Genomic DNA, 20234 nt, shown 5'->3' with positions numbered 1-20234 from the left:
TGGCTCCCTTGAGGGTAGCTTGAATTGAATAATTTGTTTCCAAAGGATAGAGTATGAAATGGAAAATTCTGTAACTTTATAATAGAGGAAACTGACATACCCTATCTTAACCATGCAATGAAGGGTGACAGCCTCAACGATATCATATGGATATAATTTATCCCCTAATATGATGCAATAATAATAGCACTTTACCTCTGTGGTATTTTTTTCCAAAAACACATAATGCAGTCTATATTTGAGAAAAATACTTTAAAATCTCAAATTAAGAAACATTTTATGTAGTATCTAGAGTACTCTTCAAATTGTTAAGGTGATGAGAAACAAAGAAAATTTGAGAAATACATATAAAAGAGAAAAATAAGGTGGCATGACAACTAAATGAAACCTGGAATTTTGAATTGGATGCCCAGGAAGTAAAAGGACTTTAGTGTGGGTACAGATAATGCCTGGAAATTAGTTAATAACAATGTACAGATAGTGATGTCATAATTTGACAAATGTATCAGATTATTTGAGATGATAACATCTGGAAAAATTAAAATTGGATGAGGAGTACAGAGGAACACTTTATGTTATCTTTGAAAACTTTCCATACAACTGAAATTATTCTAAAATAAAATGTTTATTTTTTAAAGGTGATATTTGAGTGAAATAAGGGAGTGACCCTTGGGAGTATTGAAGCTGGGGGTGTGGATGGAAGTATCACAGCTAAAGAAAACAATCAAACAAAGGCTGAAAGAGAAGAGATGCTATTTCTCAAAGGGCGTAAGTCTTGGTGTGTTTGCCTGAGTATGCACACACATGCACACTGCATCTGTAGAAACTTCTGTGTGTGTTTGCAAGATTGTGGATGTGTGTTTTCCTTTCACAGTTTATGTCAGATACTATTTTTTTTTTTTTTGCCCTTCTCTTAACTACAAATACACTTACGACTTTATATCTTGAGAAAAGACTTGTTCTTCACAGGAAGGGGAATATCACACACAGGGGACGGTTGTGGGGTGGGGGGATGGGGGAAGGATAGCATTAGGAGATATGCCTAATGCTAAATGATGAGTTAATGGGTGCAGCACACCAACATGGCACATGTATACATATGTAACAAACCTGCACGTTGTGCACATGTACTTTAAAACTTAAAGTATAATAATAATAAAATAAAATTAAAAAAAAAGACTTGTTCTTTAGTGGAATCAAGGACAATGAAAGAAAGAATAGGTATGAGTATTTCCATACTCATTTTTACATGGAAACTTTATGTCATTGTTTCTATCACATATAAAACAAAAACATTTTACTACACTTTCTAAAATGTCCCAGATCTGTCTTTAATACATGAACATTTTTTAAGGAAATTTTTTGGTTATGATTCCAGTTCCCAACTTAATATGAATCTTTACTTTCAAGCTGTTATAATTTGCTTTATTTTTATTTGCCACGCATATAATTAAATCTTCACATCTTGATCATTTGCTAAGTATGAAAAAGTCTTAGTATCTTCCATTAAGAAATTGACAATTGTGATATATTTCAGTGATTTTAGTGATTTCCTAGGCAGCTAATGTCTCATCATCATCCCAAGCTCAAGTTTAATCTTTCTGCTGAAGTTCGTCTTTGTTACAGGTTGTTTTCCCTAGGAAGTAAATTCTGAGATGGAGACTTGTATGTGGAAATGTTATTACAGAATGCTTTTAGAAACTAGAACTCTGAAGGGTTTGAGAAGCAGGGTTGAACAAGGAAAGATATTGAACAATGATGCTTTGCAACAAAGGCTCCAGTCTATTTTATGGAGAGTTCTGGAACTGAAGTGATCCTTCAGAACTGAGGGTTGAAAATAGAATGTGAAATATTCATACTTTCATTGACATGTCATTTTTTCGATCTTCTATTTCTGATAAGAATCTTCTGTCTGCTTTTACTTTCTTAAAATCTAGGTGTATAATGATAAAGATAGGGCATTCTAGTCAGGTACAAATTCTAACTCCCATCAACTACCTGTATGACATACTGAATTAGTTTCTATCTCTTGGATCAATTTTGTGACTTTAAAAAGTAAATAATAATTTAATTTTTAGATTATGGAATCTAAAATTGTCTGAAGGTACCTAAATAATCATGGATGAAGTAAAATAAAGACATTGACTCTCGACAATGTACAATCTGAGAAGAAAAGTAAGTAGATATATAAATAAAATAATACTTAAGGTAGGTGCTGGATTCATGGCTCTTAATTGTTAAATTCCTTCTGTCTGAAACCTTCCCAATAAAATGTACATGAAAATGACATGGTTCTAAATGTATATTTTCAACATTTTTTTGTTTTACAAAACTCTTGGACAAAGGGATGATATAAAACTAAAAAATACAGAATCAACTTCTTAGCCTACTTTATGAACCGCTCCTGTATTTTTTTGTCACGTGAGCTCATACTTACACACAGGCATACCTCATGTCAGGAATTTGACGTCTTCCTAAAGCTGAAAGTTTAATGTTTTTATTTATTTTTTTCTCATCTTTAAAGGGTATTGTGCCATTTTGTCACCTCCTGAAAAATAGCACTACGGGTTTCTCTTCACAGGTGAGAGACTTTATCCAGGTCATTCAGCTTTTATTGACTTCCCTGTCTATTCTAGCAATTTATGATATCTTAAACCTGAGCTTTATCCTTGTAAGTGTGATGATATGTTTAAAAACAAATTAAAAGAAAAAGTCACATGTTAATTTTTGTATTTTTAAAGGACATCCCTATAGTCTTTTACTCTAGGTTCTACTGCATAAAATACCTTTTTTATTATTAATATTATTATTTTCATTATTATTACCATGTTCTTCTACTACATTTTTTTTAGGATAAGGATTATAACATAGCTTTTTATTTATTTATTTTTGGCAATTAACATAACATCTGGCACAGAACAGATGCAAAATAAATTTGGACTGAAACATATTTAATTGTGCTTTGATTCTTTTTTTTTTCTTTCCTGTTTCTACATTATTTTTCTGCTCCCACCTTTTTCTTTGACCACTTTTCTTCTTTCATAGGAGAAATAGCAATGTGCTATTTTGTCATCTACTAAAAAATAATAGCACATCATGGTTTTGTAAACACTGGATTGAGAACTCTTTCCAGGGCATTGAGCATTTATTGACTTTTAGGTTTAAATTAGTAAGTTATGATGGCCTTAAACCATTATCTTTCTCCTGTGCTCATCCCTATTGTTTATCTGTCTTTGGTTTTTCTTTTCCTTTTCAAGAGCGTCTTTTATCATCACCTGACAGCAAGGTTCAATATATAGCAGAGAGCAATTCCTTTAGTACCTAGATAACAGGGAGTCTAATGATGATTATAAACGAAAACATATACAAGTTAGTGAAGTATAACATCAATGAGATATTCTTGTACACAAATATTGTCTAATGTATTGAAAACCAAATTATCTTCTGCCCATATATGGGATGAGCATACAATTTAATCTGTCTTGTGACTTGTCCAGATCATATGTTAATTTCTCAAAGTATTGTATAGATTGTTGTAGAATTCTTTGATTTAACTTGCAAATCTTTTTTCATCTCACTTATAATTTATTATTTGAATTAGTGAAACAGTAGCATGTCGGAAAAATACAAAATGGTCTGTGAAATGAAAAGGACGTTAGAAATAAATGGTGCTGGTAGCATAACAGACAGCACTATGTCCCATTTGTGTTTTAGGCAAATACTTTGGTAAATACAAGCAGGCTACGTATGTTCTTACCCATGAGAAATTGTTAAATCAACTGAGACGTGAATGAATTTGAGCAGGAGACTGTATTGATGACTTTTTATATGTATCTTTCTAATTTTGTTAGGATGATCCCGAATGTTGAGTTAAAAACAGAAAACCAACAACAACAACAACAACAACAAAAACAGAACTCCCTACCTAACCCAGCCCAGTGTAATAGGTTAGCCATTATCTTTGATTAAAAATCTAGCTTTTGGCTCAGCAGGTGGGTCACACTTGTAATCTCCAGCATTTTGGGAGGCCGAGGCAGGTGGATCTCGAGGTCAAGATATCAAGACCATCCTGGCCAACATGGTGAAACCCTGTCTCTACTAAAAATACAAAAGTTAACTGGACGTGGTGGCACATGCTTGTAGTCCCAGCTACTCGAGAGGGTGAGGCAGGAGAATAGCTTGAACCCAGGAGGCGGAGGTTGCAGTGAGCCAAGATCACGCCACTGCACTCCAGCCTGGCGACAGAGTGAGACTCCGTTTCAAAAAACAAAACAAACAAACAAACAAACAAAAAATAGCTTTATTTCTGCCACACTCTTCTTTCTTTCTCTACTTTTTAAACGTGGTATTCTTTTCCAATAATTGGCATAAAAATGTTACTTCCTATAGTAAAAGGCCTTCAGATCATCATGGTATCCAGAGGGGAAAGTTACCTTAGGATGAAAGAGGGTAGAGGGTTGATTTATTTAGATTTGTATACTTGTAGATCAAACATACTAAGAACAGTAATCTAACCTCACACTTAGGTTTTAAAAAATAGGATGTTGTCTAGTACACTTGTATTTGAGAATTATCAGTGGATGTTCTTTTGTGAGAAAGTAACACATTTCTTCACTGAAAGTGCCATCTCTCTGGGAAATGGAAATGTTTTTGAGGCTTTATCATTTAAGCCTTACTTTGAGAGAAAATTCATTTTGGCAGTGACTCAAATACCAACTCCTGTATGCAGTACACACATCTTTTTTGTTGTTGTTTTATCCACTTAATGTATGTGAAGCCTGAGGCTGGAAGTAGGACATATAAATATACACAAAAATATGCACTTCTTCTGCTCTTGAAGAGTAGGGAAGTCGAAAATATGGGCAGACTTAACACAAGACTATCACAAATAATACAAAACAATATACAGCAATATACAGGTATTGGTCTAAAGTGTTATAAGAATTTAGAAGAGGACTAGATGAATTCTGGCTGAGGGAAAATATTACATGGTGGCAGAGGGATTTTAGTTGTTGTGAGTAGAGAAGATCTTATTGGAAAGTATGGATTTAAGGAGGATTAATATACTGGGGGAAAGGTCTTATGTAGGCTCCGAACACTGAATAGAGAGATCAAATGTGTATGTGGGGGATTTTGTTCAGTTTGATTAAAACTAAAATTCAGTGAGAAGATTTATAGCTATGGCTGTGTAGAGAGAGCTGTGGAAAGATTTTATCAGGTATGATACGAATTTATGGCACAGCCATTTAAATAGGAAGTGTTACTAATTAGGAAGGTGAATAACTATAGTTAGATATTTCTTTGACGTATAAAGATTGAGAAAGAGACTGTGACAAATATTTACAAATATTGTAAGATTTTTGACTTCAAATATGCAATGCTAATTTTTAACTCTCATCTCATATTACAATTCAGTTAATTTGCTGCGGGTTTGGGTCTATTGGCAAAGGTACCAAAAATCTTTGATTAGTTACCGTATTTTATTTGGCTTTATCATTTTGTTTGCATTTAAAACAAACTTCTAGTCCTCAAGAGCACTGAGATGTGTGTCTACAGAAGGAAAAGAAGCATTCTCTCTTAGAACGTTTCAAAGTCCAGTTGTATCAGTGTCTTCAGGATTTAGTTCAGGAGGGGTTAGGATAAATTGCTGGGAACATTATCTTCCTACCTACTTCAAAAAAAGCTTGGTGGAGTTATCTAAAAAAAGCATGTGGGTGTAACTCTAGAAATTGCTCTTGTCTAATCTCACTGAGAAGTGATTTTGTTGCGGTCATCTTAGTCATCCACTGATTTCTCTCTCTTAGTTGTTACCAAGCTATTTCTAAAAGGAATTTCTGTAAGTTTTGCCTTCTTGCTTCCCAACTCTTTTTAGGCTTTATAGAATGATGATCTCAGAAAAAGAATACAAATATTTTGTTTCTAAAAAGTACCAGTAATCTGTATATATGCTATAAAATATTTTTAGCCAAAATTTTACATCTCATGACCTTGGAAAACTATAGCCTAAAAACGTGTCTCTAGGCTCTGTTATTTCTTATGGTACCATAAATAGGAAATGGCAATAAAAGTTTTAATAAAGCAATGTGTGCTTTTCAGAGATCCTAGATCTACTGAATTTACTTTCAAGGTAAACGTGAGAAAAAAAAGTAAAAATGTTTGTAATATATTCTTTAGCATTTCAAAAATGCATTCATCAAATACACAATAATGTATGAGGGGTAATACATCTTTTAGCATGTATTTATTTGACAATTCAGTTGAAAGAAATAAAGGAAACACCATACACCTTAGTTTAGAACATTAAATAGTCAATAGTATTCAGGAAAATATAATAACTATTCACTTATATTGGCTTTCTCTTAATTGGCATTATTTTGGAACAAGGTTATTACCAACCTAGGCTAGCACTCTTATTTCCCTCTAGCTTCAACCCTCACATGCCTATGTTTTGTTGTTGTTGTTGTTGTTGAATTGGACTGATTTTTTAAGACTTTATTTTTTAAAGCAATTTTAGGTTCACAGCAAACTGAGAAAAAGGTACAAAGAATATCCTATCCCATGTTTCCCCTACCCCACACATGCATAACCTCAATTATTGATATTCCCCACCAGAGTGGTACAATTGTTACAACTGGTAAACTTACACTGACACGTGATCACTCAAAATTTATAGTTTACATCGGTGTTTACTCTTGGTGTAGTACATTTTATCATTTTGGAGACATTTATGATACATATCCACCATTATAGATTTATACAGAATATTTTCGCTGCTTTAGAAACCTCTGGGCACTACCTGTTCATTGTTTCCACCCCTGACTCTTGGAAATCACTAATATTTTTACTGTCTTTACACTTTTGCCTTTTACAGGATGTCATATAGTTGGAATCTTACAGTATGTAGCCTTTACAGGTTGGCTTATTTAACTTAGTAATATGAATTTAATTTCCCTCTATGTATTTTCATGGCTTGATAGTTCATTTTTTTAGCACTGAATAATATTCCATTGTCTGTATGTATAGTTTATCCATTAACCTATTGTGTTAGTCCATTTTCATATTGCTATGAAGAACTGCCTGAGACTGAGTAATTTATAAAGGAAAGAGGTTTAATTGACTCACAGTTCAGCATGGCTAGAGCAGCCTCAGGAAACTTACAATCATGGCAGAAGGCAAAGGGGAAGCAAGCCATCTTCTTCACAAGGAAGCAGGAAGGAGAAGTGCCCAGCGAAGGGGCAAGAGCCCCTTATAAAACCATCAGATCTTGTGAAAACTCACTCACTATCATGAGAACAGCATGGGGGAAACCACCCCCATGATTCAATTACCTCTACTTGGTCTCTTCCTTGACACATGGCAATTACAGGGATTACAATTCAAGATGAGATTTGAGTGAGGACACAAAGCCTAACCATATCACATACTAAAGTACATCTTGGTTGTTTCCAACTTTGGACAATTATGAATAAAGCTACTGTTAACAGGACCGTGAAGGTTTCTGTGTAGAGATAAATTTTCAATTGTTGGGTGATGAAATGCAAAAGAGAATCATTCTTGAATTGTATCGTAAAAGTATGTTTACTTTTTAAGAAATCGCCAAACTATCTTCCAAGGTGACTGCACCATTTTGCAATTAAAATGAGTTCTTGTTTCTCCGCACTCTTACCGGCATTTGATATTGTCAGTGTTCTGAATTTTAGCAATTCTAATAGGTATGTAATGGTATCCTATTGTTTTAATTTGCTTTAACCTGATGACATATGATATGAGGCATCTATTCAAGCGCTTGTGTGCTATGTAACTTCATTGGTGAGGTGTCTGTTAAGGTCTTTTCACCATTTACAAAATTGAGTTGTTTTCTTACTTTTGATTTTTAAGAGTTCTTTGTATATTTTAGATAGCAGTCATTTATCAGATATCTCTTTTGCAAATATTTTTCCCAGTCTGTGGCTTGTTTTCTTATTCTATTGGCAATGTCTTTTGCAAAGTAAAACATTTTATATTTAATTAAGTCTAGCTTATCGATTCTTGTTTTCATGGATTGTGCCTTTGGTATGTTTGAAAAGTCATTGCCAAATCCAAGGTAATCTAGATTTTCTCCTTTGTTATTTTCTAAGAGTTGTATAGTTCTTAACTTCAATTTAGGTTTGTGATTTATTTCTAGTTAATTTTTGTGAAGGTTGTAAAATCTGTGTCTATTTTTTTTTGTATGGATGTCCAGTTATTCCATTTGTTAAAAAACAAACAAACAAACAAAAACGTGTATTTGTTCCCATTGTATTGCTTCTGTTACTTTGTCAAAGATCAGCTGACGATATTTGCATGAGTGGATTTCTGGGCTTGATATTCTGTTCCATTGATCTATTTGTTTATTCTTTCACCAAAATCATACTTTCTGGATTACTGTAGCTTTATATTAAATCTTGAATTAGGTAGTGTGTGTCCTCCAACTTTTCCACCTCCTTCAATGTTATATTGGGTATTCTGGTCTTTTAGTCTCTACATAAGCTTTACAATCAATTTGTGGCTATCTACAAAATAACTTGCTGAGATTTTGATTGAGATTGGATTGAATATGTAGATCAGGCAGCAAAGAACTTACACTTTGGCAATATTGAATCTTCCTGGCTGTGAACATGGAATATCTCTCCATTTATTTAGTATTGTAGTTTCTCTCATACAGATCTTGTACATATTTGATAGATTCATACATAAGTATTTCATTTTTATAAGAGTTTAAGTGGTATTTTGTATTTAACTTCAAATTTCACCTGTTCATTGCTGGTATACAGAAAAAAATGATTGACTTTTATGTACTAACCCTTGTATCCTGCAACCTTGATTTAACTGATTATTGGTTCCAGATTCTCTACATAGATGATCATGCCATTTGCCAACAAAGAGTTTTACTTCTATCTTTCCAATTAGTATACCCTATTTTCCCTTTACTTGTACTTTGCATTATTTGGACTTCCAGTATGATGTCAAAAAGGAGTGGTTAAAGGAGATGTCCTTGCCTTCCTTGCCTTATTCCTAATCTTAGTAGGAAATCTTCTAGTTCGTCTTCACTGTAGCTTTTTGGTAGATATTTTTATCATGTTGAGGAACTTCCCCTCTCCTCCTATTTAACTGAGAGTTTTTATCATGAGTAGGTTTTGAATTATGTCAAATCTTTTTCTATATTTATTAATGTGATCATGTGAATTTTATTCTTTAGCCTATTCATGTGACAAATTATTTCAACTGCTTTTTGAATGATGAATCATATCTGAATAAATTCTACTTGTTTATAATGTATAATTCTTTTTACACATTATTATATTTTATTTGCTAATATTTTGTTAAGTATGTTTGCATGTATGTTTGTGAGAAACATTACTTCATAGTTTGCCTTTCTTTTAATGTCTTTGTGAAGTTTTGGAATAAGGGTAATACAGGCATCATAGAATGAGTTAGGAAGTATTCCCTCAGTTTCTATCTTCTGGAAGAGAGTGTAGATAAAACTTGATACCATATCTTCCTTAAATTTTTGGTAGAATTCACCAGTGAACCCATCTGTGTCTGTTGCATTCTGTTTTGGAAGGCTATTAATTGTCTCTTTAATTTCTTAAATATGTATAGGCCTATTCAGAATGCATATTTCTTTTTGTGTGAGTTTGGCAGTTTTTTTCTTTCAAGGTATTGGTCCATTTTACCTAGGTTGCCAAATTAGTGGGAATAAGACTTGTTCATAATATTTCTTTATTGTCTTTATAATATTTGTGAGATTTCTAGTGATGTCCACTCTTGTTGCTGATATTAGCAATTCATGTCTTCTTTTTTTTCTTAGCTATTTTGGCTACAGCCTCACCTACTCATGAATTGTATTGTAGTCATTAATTACCTATTGTATGAATTGTTCATCTAGGTGTTTGTATGTAGACAAACTAGCAATTTCAAGATGAATCAATAAATACTATAATTTGTGATCTAACATTATACATACACATACACAAACATAAAATAAGCCAGAGACAAGAAGAAAAAGAAAGAGAAGGAAAGGAGGAAATAAATGAATGAAAAATTTTTTTGAGTAGCCTCATCTTAGGATAAAAGGTTTTAAAGACAAAAGCTAGGCTCTCTCATGTAAGCATAGTATTTTGTTATAATGCAAGCCTTCATTCTTTTTTAAAAATTATCTTCTTATTTATCTGCCCTCTGGTCCATTATTGGGATTCCTCTCAAGTGCTAAAATAATTAGCATGATGATATCTCAAAATATTTATTAACTATAATTCTACACAATGGTATTAATTAGTACAGTTTATTTAAAATATCCCCCTCAGTTCAATGGGACTAACAATATTGAAATCAATTCTTTCAACGTGGTTGTTGTAATAATCATAATTAGACATGGCAGGGCTCAGTTTAATCATGTGCTTCTTTGGGGACACACTGGCTTTCAGTCTTTCTTGATAAGCACTGTATAATTAATAGAAGTGGTTTATTGCCAACACTCTTTGGGAATTATTCAAAAACATTCTAATGAGGGACTCTTACTAAAGGATGAAATTAAATTAGACAATTACCTTGTTTTACTAATTGTTTTCTTGACTCTCAGAAAAGTCATTTTAATAAGTCTTTTCATATCAATTCATCCAATTTTTTTTGACCAACTACAGCTTGTGTAAAAAGATTTTGGAGGGCATGATAAGACAGAATGATTTTTCGGTCCTAAATTCTTTAAGCATTTTGAGCAGACGGCAGGCAAACAGAGCTGTGAAGAACTCCCTCAAGAGTTAGAAAGTAAATGTCCATTATGCCCTTTTGAAATCTGAGATGGGGGAAAAAAGCGCAGGGGCATCAGAAAGGACAAATGTAAGCTGTGAGTGGATTCACAGAGATTATCCTTCAAAGGTACAGGATGTAATTATATTTGTTGACTAAGTACAGAATGAGAAGAACATGGTACGTTTTATTTGGAAAACTGAAATATGAATCTAGCTGTCGGAACAAATTTGATACTTTTTTTTACGTTTTATGCAGAAAGTTGCTATGTAATTACTCTAACTGTGTCATTGTTAACTGACATTTAGGACATTTTTCCCTTATGTGGCTAAAGGCTTTGCATTTCTAACACTATAAAATAAATATTAACTATAAGCCTAATTACTATAACAATAGTTGGATTAACTTATGAATTGGCATGGATAAGCATAGCACACTTATGAATCTGAATGAGTCAGGAAGATATTTTACCACAGAAGTATAAGGGCCACTTAAAGTCTGCAATATCCTAACTGACTTAAATGACATTGACATTCACAATATTTAATAGAAGTTTTTCTATGGTGACCTTTCACATGAAAATGGTTGTACCTTTCTGTAAATGATGGAATTAGACTGTGCATTGAGGAAATGGTTCAAATCTCTTTGCTTATAGAGATATAAGGGTAATGCCATTAATTGTTTAAAATAATTTCCCATATTAAATACACTTCAATGTACTTGTAGTAGTCATAATGTCAGCTGTGCTAACAAATACTTTAATTCATAATAAAATGATCTATTAAAAACATTCTGCATCGGTTCCAAAAATTGCATGGAGATATAAAAAGTACAATTTTTTTAAATGAATGGATCAAACTTAAAGAGAAATTGTATAGTAATTACTAGTATAGTCATGGATAAAATTTCAAAAGCAGAATTTAACAAATATTAACTTTAGATAATTTTTTAAGATAACAATTTTTATACTCTATTTTTTTATGGCCCCTGCTTTTTCTTAATTCAAAACATCCAAGTACTAGGAAACTGAAAGTTCCATTAATTACGTGTAATTGCAAATACAAATGGCTAACATCCCCAGGAGTCAGACTACCTGGTTGCGTCTTGAAGACAGAAACAATCTTCTCCATCTGAATTATTTGACTGATTTTACAACCACCATTTCAAGGAAGGAAGATAATGGGGCTATTCCCTGTGAGTGACTTCATCACTTCACTCATGTTAAGCTATTTTATAGCTTGGCAACAGCCCAGAAACCTAACTGGAGGAATATTGACAAAACTCCTGGTGCATGTAGAACTCCCTGGCTGCATTCAAGCCTTTAAAACACAAGAGAGTGTGTCAAGCATGTGGAAAAAAATGTTTTTGGGTTATCCAGCCACTCACTATTTCTGTACTTCCCTGTGTTTGTATGAGTGTAGAGTCATTTCAATTATATATCTAAAATATGCTGTCACTTGTGGTAGTAAAACCTGCAAGCTAATGTTAAAAGATTATAGTTGGTTTTGAAAGCCTTATTGTAAATACCACAGTTCTCAAAAATTAATTAAAATAATGATAAATGTGTATCTTTGAAATAGGTATTAAAATGACAGTGGCCTGCTTCAGGAGATGTGAAAAAAATCACCTACATCCTAAAAGAATAATTTCCAGAAATACGAAGGTATACAACATTAAAAATTGTTAGGACTCAAATAATATATCAGCTTCTTTAAGACTGATGTGGAGGTAATATCTGGAATTATACAAAAAGATTAAATTTTACATACTGATGAGGGCACAAAAATAGTATTCTAATCTTTTAAATAACTGTTACATTCTAGCATGAGAACAATTGTATATTAACTGTACCTTTTCTAGAATTCTTAGAATTGATTACATTTATACAAATGTCTATTTATGCTCATGTTAAACATAATGTGGAGGTTCTGAAGAATAAACTATAAATTATTTTACTTGGTTTCAGAATTTAAGAATATATTCCAATTTTTTTATATCCTGTCTATAGAATTTGGGATAAATCACTGAATTTCTTTGAATATAATTTCTTTTATCTGCCAAATAACAGAAATAACTAATACAAATATATCTAAACATTAATATCTGTCATTTGGTCCAAATACATCAATTAGAAAAATGAACAGAATTGATTAAAAAAACTTGATTCAACTGTATGAATTTGAGAAACTCACCTTATATTCAACAACGTGGATGGTTCAAAGTAAAAGCACGGAAACAGATATACCATTGAGACACTAAATTTAAAAAGTTCCTGTATTAATCACTGATAGACTTTAGGGTAAAGATAATTACTAGAGGAAAAGAGAAACATTTCATAATGATAAAAGGGATAAATCTATTAGTAAGACATAATCTTATCTTCTTATCTTAAAGTACAGGGTTAAGAATTCTAAGCTGAGCAGGTTTTTATTTTTTTTTCTTCATGCCACTTTACAATGCTAAGGCATGTCTTCCAGTTTGCATTATTTGTGACAAGAATTCTGGTGCCATTCTTATCATTGTTGAATTTATGTTATGTGTCTTTTAGCTCTGGCAGCTTTCAGAATTTTCCTATTTGTATTTGATTTAGGTGTCATTTTATCATATTTATTCTGCTTGAAATTTTCTGATACCCTTGGATATAGAGATTCATTTCTACCATTTTTTCTTCATACATAAATTTTTTGCTCTATTTTCTCTTTTCTACTTGTTCTACAATTTAATATATATTATACTTTATGTCGTTGATAACTAAGTTTATAAATCCTTAGTCTAGAATTATTCAGTTCCAGGATTTCAATTTGATTTATTTTTATAGTCTTCAGTTTTCTTCAGATATTCCTCATCTGTTTATCATTTCCATCTTTTACTTTGGGTTATAATTTTCTAATTCCAATACCTGGGTCATCAGTGTTTTGAAATGCACTTGTTTTGACTCTGAGTTTTATTTTCTTGCTTTTTAATATCTCTTTTAAGTTTGTAATGTATGGAAGAAATGATAAATAGAATAACAGTGGAAATTAATATGTACTACTGTTTTGCTTTGTTTTTTTGCTGTTGAAAAAAAAAAGCATGTTCCCTCTTATATCTGCTGGTTAAAGTGAGGAGGTGATTATTCACATTTCACCAGGTATGAATTAATTTGAGAGTGGGTCATAGTTTTAGGTGACTGAGCTCACCTGTTATGCTGCTGCTCCAGATGGTAGCATCAGCATTTTTGTTCTTTATTACTATTGAGCCTTGAACCAGGAAGGAATGGGGCCTCTACTTACCTTCAGATTCATTAGTAGCATGGCCTCTAGTTTTAAAGATGGTTAAAATACACAAATGCCATGGTAATTGATTCTTTTAGTCCCAATTTCCTTAATTTAACATACAAAAAATGGAAAAATAGATAATATTGAGAGATTGCATAATGATTTAGCTGGTGAAAACTAAAACAATGAAAAACAAAATCAACCCAAAGTCATCCATATCTGTGGCAGTATCTCTGTGTGTGTGTGTGTGTATATATATATATACACACACATATATATACATATATATATATATATAAATTGTTGTTTCACACATAGTACTTTCCAAAGTTAAGTGGAAGCCTCCAATAGAAATTATAGAGTGTTAAATAAATATAAATTATAAATAAATATTCCCCATATATAATAAAATGTTATAGTGTGAAATGGCATTTGAACACAATTGCTTGGATTTGTAAGATACAGTAACTACATTTCTCCTGAAAAATTGTTCATATTTTTAATGCTAAGCAAACAACCTTTGGCATCTCTTTTTGTTTGATTTTTCTTCTTGTAAGAACTTGCACATTTTTATCTGAAATCCAGCTCAGATGTAATATTTTGTTTCTGCCAGCAAGCTCACCCCCATTTTTTGCCTTGAACATAAAATAATGAAACTTAGAGATTTATGAGCCCTAAGATTCTTTTTAAAGAAAAAACTTGCTTGTAAAACTAATAAATCAAGGTCATGAAGATAGTATCATTCTCATTGATTCAATTATTAATTATTGAATTTTTTAACTATAATTTTTTGTAATTTACAAATATTTCTAAAATATTCCCATTTCTCCCAGTGCATGCTGAAGAACTATGTGAGCTAGACACCTGCTGTGAAAGCAGCTGATTATGATACAGAAATATAGAGCAGGTGCATATCTCCTCAGTGAAGGACAGAAATAGCACTAAAAAGAGAAATAATTTTTTTTTTTTTTTGAGACGGAGTCTCGCTCTGTCACCCAGGCTGGAGTGCAGTGGTGCGATCTCGGCTCACTGCAAGTTCTGCCTCCCGGGTTCACACCATCCTCCTGCCTCAGCATCCTGAGTAGCTGGGACTACAGGCGCCCGCCACCACGCCTGGCTAATTTTTCGTATTTTTAGTAGAGACTGGGTTTCACCGTGTTAACCAGGATGGTCTCGATTTCCTGACCTTGTGATCCGCCCGCCTCGGCCTCCCAAAGTGCTGGGATTACAGGCGTGAGCCACTGCGCCGGATCTCCACATCTTTCTATTTCTACTATGCAAAGAAAAAGTAACATAAATGTACGTATGTGTAAGTTATTCCGCTATGGAAAATGTATTGAGCTAAATTTTAAAAACGTTATCAAGCATTTATGCTTTGCTATACTATATATAATACCTCTGCACAAAAACATGTTTTTGCAATATACAGCAAACTGCATCTAGTATTTTAGAAAGAACCTGAAACTGTAGTTTAAGAGTTCAAAACCCTACTCTACACTGGCTAAGTGACTTAACTTCCATTCATTTAAAATATCAATAATAAGCGTTTTTTTAGTTTTATTTTAGGAAGAATGCATGAGATGTATGTGCAGTGTGACTGGCATATAAATTATGTTTATGAATACAAATAATTATATTAGGAAAATCAGAGGATTTTTTCTGAACACATTCATAAACACAAAACCATAAAGGTACAATTTTGCTCTGGCATTGACTTTTTGTCTGCCTCAGCTTCTTCATGACAACTCTAGAAATATTTAACCATCCCACAGAGTTTTCATGTGGATTACCCAGTAGGTGGTTTTGTGCTACTCTATTAAGTGTATTCAAGTGGTGATATTTACATGTGGGAATAGTTTTCAATGAGTGACCACAGAACATAGAAGAAAGGGCTGAAAGTTTTTCCTATGGGTCAAGGAATTTGACAGCTTCCCTTCTTATTTTTTATAGGGGATTTCCTTATATTAATCCTGTTTATATTGTGAGCACACATTTTATTGAAACAGGTTGAAGTATTCATGAATGCATGTATTAGGTTAAAATTTGCTTTTGTTTTGGTTTATTTGCACTGGGGAAATTTGAGAGAGGTTAAGGATTTGTTATACAAAAGAATTATGGAAAGGTCACTATATTAGAAGATGTGTGAGGCTGCTTAGTCTTATGGAAAATGGAAACTATTTTAATGAATTAACCAAAAGAAAAATTAATACACTGTGATGCTGCAAAACCAGATATGGGATGAATTAAAAAATCAAAGTTACATGCTTCTTCTCTACTATTTTGTCATAAATCCAGAAAACTTTCATCGGTGTGGTCAAAGGTAAGAAGTATCAATAATCTACATGTACTCACCAAAGCAAACCTCACTCTTTGGGTTGTTTCTCATTAGCTGGATTTCACCGAAGGATATTGAAAGTCCAGTTTTTCTTAACCATTCCTTTAATCACATCTTGGAGCAATTCATCTTGCTTGAGTGTTTCTTTAGTGGGCAGCTCGTTAATTTTCATGACATCTTCTATTGCTGAATAGCTCTCATTATTTACAACAGAACAAAACTACCAATGTTTTAAAAATTTTCCAAAATATATTTCTCTGTCATCTCTGTCACCTCTTCACTTCTTTTCAAATATCTATCTACCTAAATATCTGCCTAAAAAGAAATATTTATAAGCACAGATATCTATATTGATCTATATTTATAATGTCTGTACTTATACATTACTACATCTATCTATCTATCTATCTATCTATCTATCTATCTATCTATCTATCATCTATCTATCTAATCTGATTGTGAGACTGTCAAATTAACTAAAAGGAAAATTTATACACAAAAGAGCAAAAAGCTATAGTCAATAAGTAAATATTTGACCGAATGAATGACACTTGAGACTATTAATAAATTGGATATTGACGGCTTTATGGTAGCTACTTAGTAAGTTCCCCATTGTTTAACTGTGGTAGATCATAGAACTTTGCTGAAAACAACATTGGCAAGAAAACTATTAATAGTACTCATGATATTATAATCTCTAAGAACACAGTAATAAAATCAATGATTTCTGTTAAGAAACTTTCTGTGTGTGGTATGGTCTCAGAGATTCTGAGCTGATTCTACCTGTTAACAGAGTCAGTGTTTCCGTATTGTCTGGGTGTCTTCCAGATTAAATTGCCTGCGCCTGGACTATATTAGCGATTCTATAGTAGCAGAATTCCATCTGGAGAACATACGTATACTTTCTTTCTTTGCAATTTTCACTTGGTTGTATTTATTGAACTTATAGAAGTGCTGAGTGAGTCATGGCAAGCAATCTGTCAAGTAAAAATGCCATCAGCTTGGCTGAAGTCAGCAAAGAGACTCAACATCTTTATAAGCAAGTGGCTGGTAGGCAACAACTTTGCTTCACAATTGTGTATGTAAGAAATGAAATAAATGTTATTAGATGCATGAAGTTATAGTTGTTACAGATTTTTACTCTTTTTATCTAATGTGGAAATGCCTTTTAGAACATTTCGTTAAGATGTCCATTCAGACAGTCTGTATGTTCCCAAAACAAGGCTAAGTAAAACATTTCCATTGCTGAGTGATTCCAATTTTTCCTCTAACTTACCTTTTAAATTATAAATTTTCAAAAAAATAGATAAAATCCAGCCCATCTGCCTAATTTTTCAAAAGAAGAAACTAAGAATTAAGCATCTTAGATAACATCTGTGGTCTCCAGGTATACGTGCCTTCACTATTAAATTAGAAGTTGTACTGACTATTCATAACAAATTACAACTCTATGATTCTGTCATTCTAAAATACTATGCTTGTCAGTTTCTAAAAAAAGAAAATTTTCCAATTTTTTCACCTGACATGTGTCTTTTGCATTTCCCTAGCACTGATGTCAGCACTTTACAATAACAAAGTGACTCTCAATGGAGAAATGGGGGCAATTTTGCCTCTTTGGGTACAGTTTGCACTGTCCAGAGACACTTTTGGTTGTCACGACTGGGAAGGTTTGGTGCCACTAGCATCTAGCAGGTAGAGGCCACAGTTATCTGACCCAAATTGCCAATTGTTCCTAGATTGGGAAACAGATGTAAGCCTACACAGATTAAATTTAATTGTTCCTAAATTAAATTGTTCCTAGATTGGGAAACTGATGTAAGCCTACACAGATTAATCTAATTATTTTAACATATACCATACTTTTAAGTAGAAGTCATATTGTTTTCTACATTTGTATAAGAGTATATAAGAAACTGAGTAAAAGGGGCTTGAGCAGTGTCATAGAGGTAGAAATGGTTGAACGAGTTGAACCCAGATCTACCTAAATTCATAATCAATGCTTGATCTAATCTATGCACTGGTACTTAAGACAATGCTGACTTCTCATGGCAAAGTTACCAAGAAGTCAGTGGTAAATCATTCCTCACCTTGTGCCAAGACAGTTAACCAACACCAGGGGAATTGTAGAATGCCCTTCAGCATGTTGTTTTCCTTTTAGGTATAGGGCATTTGGCTACCTGTTCTTTTATCTGTCACGGCATGACCAAATGTGATTCAATGATTTCTCTCCTTTCCACCTTATATTAGGTCTGTCAGTGACTTCTCTCACATTTCTTTCCTTTTGACCGGGTGGGAGGAAAGAAATGAGGTGTGAAAAGTATAAATCTTCTAGAGTTTACATCAGTCTGTGGGTAGCAGGTGTTCACACTTTGTCTTGAGTATTGATGCACTATTCTTCCTATTTATGAATTGTGTGGATTATTTGTTCCAAATCTGCACAAGGAATATGGCATGGTTTGAGAGGGTCCATGGTCAACTAATAGTCATAACTCTGAAATTTTTCAAACTTATGGAGTAAATCACCTTTTATATAATAAACAAAATTTTAAAAACTCTTTTCCTGCTCATTTTTTAACTAGTAGTGTACAAATTTGTTGAAACATTTGCTTACTCTTTTGTTCTAACAGCTACATTGGTGTTATTTAATCATTCTTTTTTCTTCTTTTACTTATTATACAACCTGTTCTAATTGTATCTTTACAAATCTCCATATACATTTTTAATTGTTAACATGGTTAGCTGCTTAAGAAATATTTTTCTATCTAAAAATATTTTTAAATGCTTCATTTATTTTAAAATTAACACCTATTATTTGAGTAGTTTCTGGAAAAAACACTAATTGCTACCAAAAACACAAAGGGCACCTACATGTCATCCTAAATTTGCTGTGAAAATAGTTGGCCAAGCAATGATTTATTAAGTATTCACAAGATGGCTGTGAATGTGGTAAGGGCAGAAGATAAATAGACGAACAGTACAATTCGTCTTCCCTAGAGAGATTACAGTTAGTGAGAAAGACCAAAAGTGACATTTACAACAAACTTTGTACAGCACACACAAACACACACATTCTGTAATTAGAAAATGGGTATATTTAATTTTGGCTGGGTGTAAAAGGATCTATAAAATGCAACATGAACTATAATATTACTAAGTAGATTGTTCAACTAAAATAATACACTGTTTTTTAAACTTTTATTTTAGATTTAGGGGTACATGTGCAGGCTTGTTATATAGATACACTTATGTAACAGGGGGTATGTTGTACAGATTATTTCGTCACCCAGGCATTAAGCCTGGTACCCAGTAGCTTTTTTTTTTCTGCTCCTCTCTCTCCTCCCACCCTCCACCATCCAGTAGGCACCAATATCTGTTGTTCCTTTCTTTGTGTCTGTGAGTTCTCATCATTTAGCTTCCACTTAAAAATGAGAACATGCAGTATTTGGTTTTCTGTTGCTGCATTAATTTGCTAAGGGTAATGGCCTCCAGCTCCATCCATGCTCCTGCAAAGGACATGATCTCATTCTTTTTATGGCTGCATAGTATGCCATGGTGTATATGTACCACACTTTCTTCACACAGTCTATCATTGATGAATATTTAAATTGATGTTATGAGTTTGCTATTGTGAATAGTTCTGCAATGAACATATGTGTGCATGTGTCTTCATAATGGAATGATTTATATTCCTTTAGGTACATACCCAGTAATGAGATTTCTTGGTCAAATGGTAGTTCTGTCTGTAGCTCTTTTAGAAATCACCACGCTGCTTTCCATAATGGTTGAACTAATTTATACTCCCACTAATAGTGTATGTTCCCTTTACTCCACAACCTCATCAGCATCTGTTATTTTTTAAGTTTTTAATAACCATT

The sequence above is a fragment of the Pan paniscus genome, chromosome 10, assembly GCF_029289425.2.
Source record: "Pan paniscus chromosome 10, NHGRI_mPanPan1-v2.0_pri, whole genome shotgun sequence".
Lineage (NCBI taxonomy): Eukaryota > Metazoa > Chordata > Mammalia > Primates > Hominidae > Pan > Pan paniscus.
The sequence above is the reverse complement of the archived record's forward strand: the minus strand, read 5'-3'. Positions refer to the sequence as shown.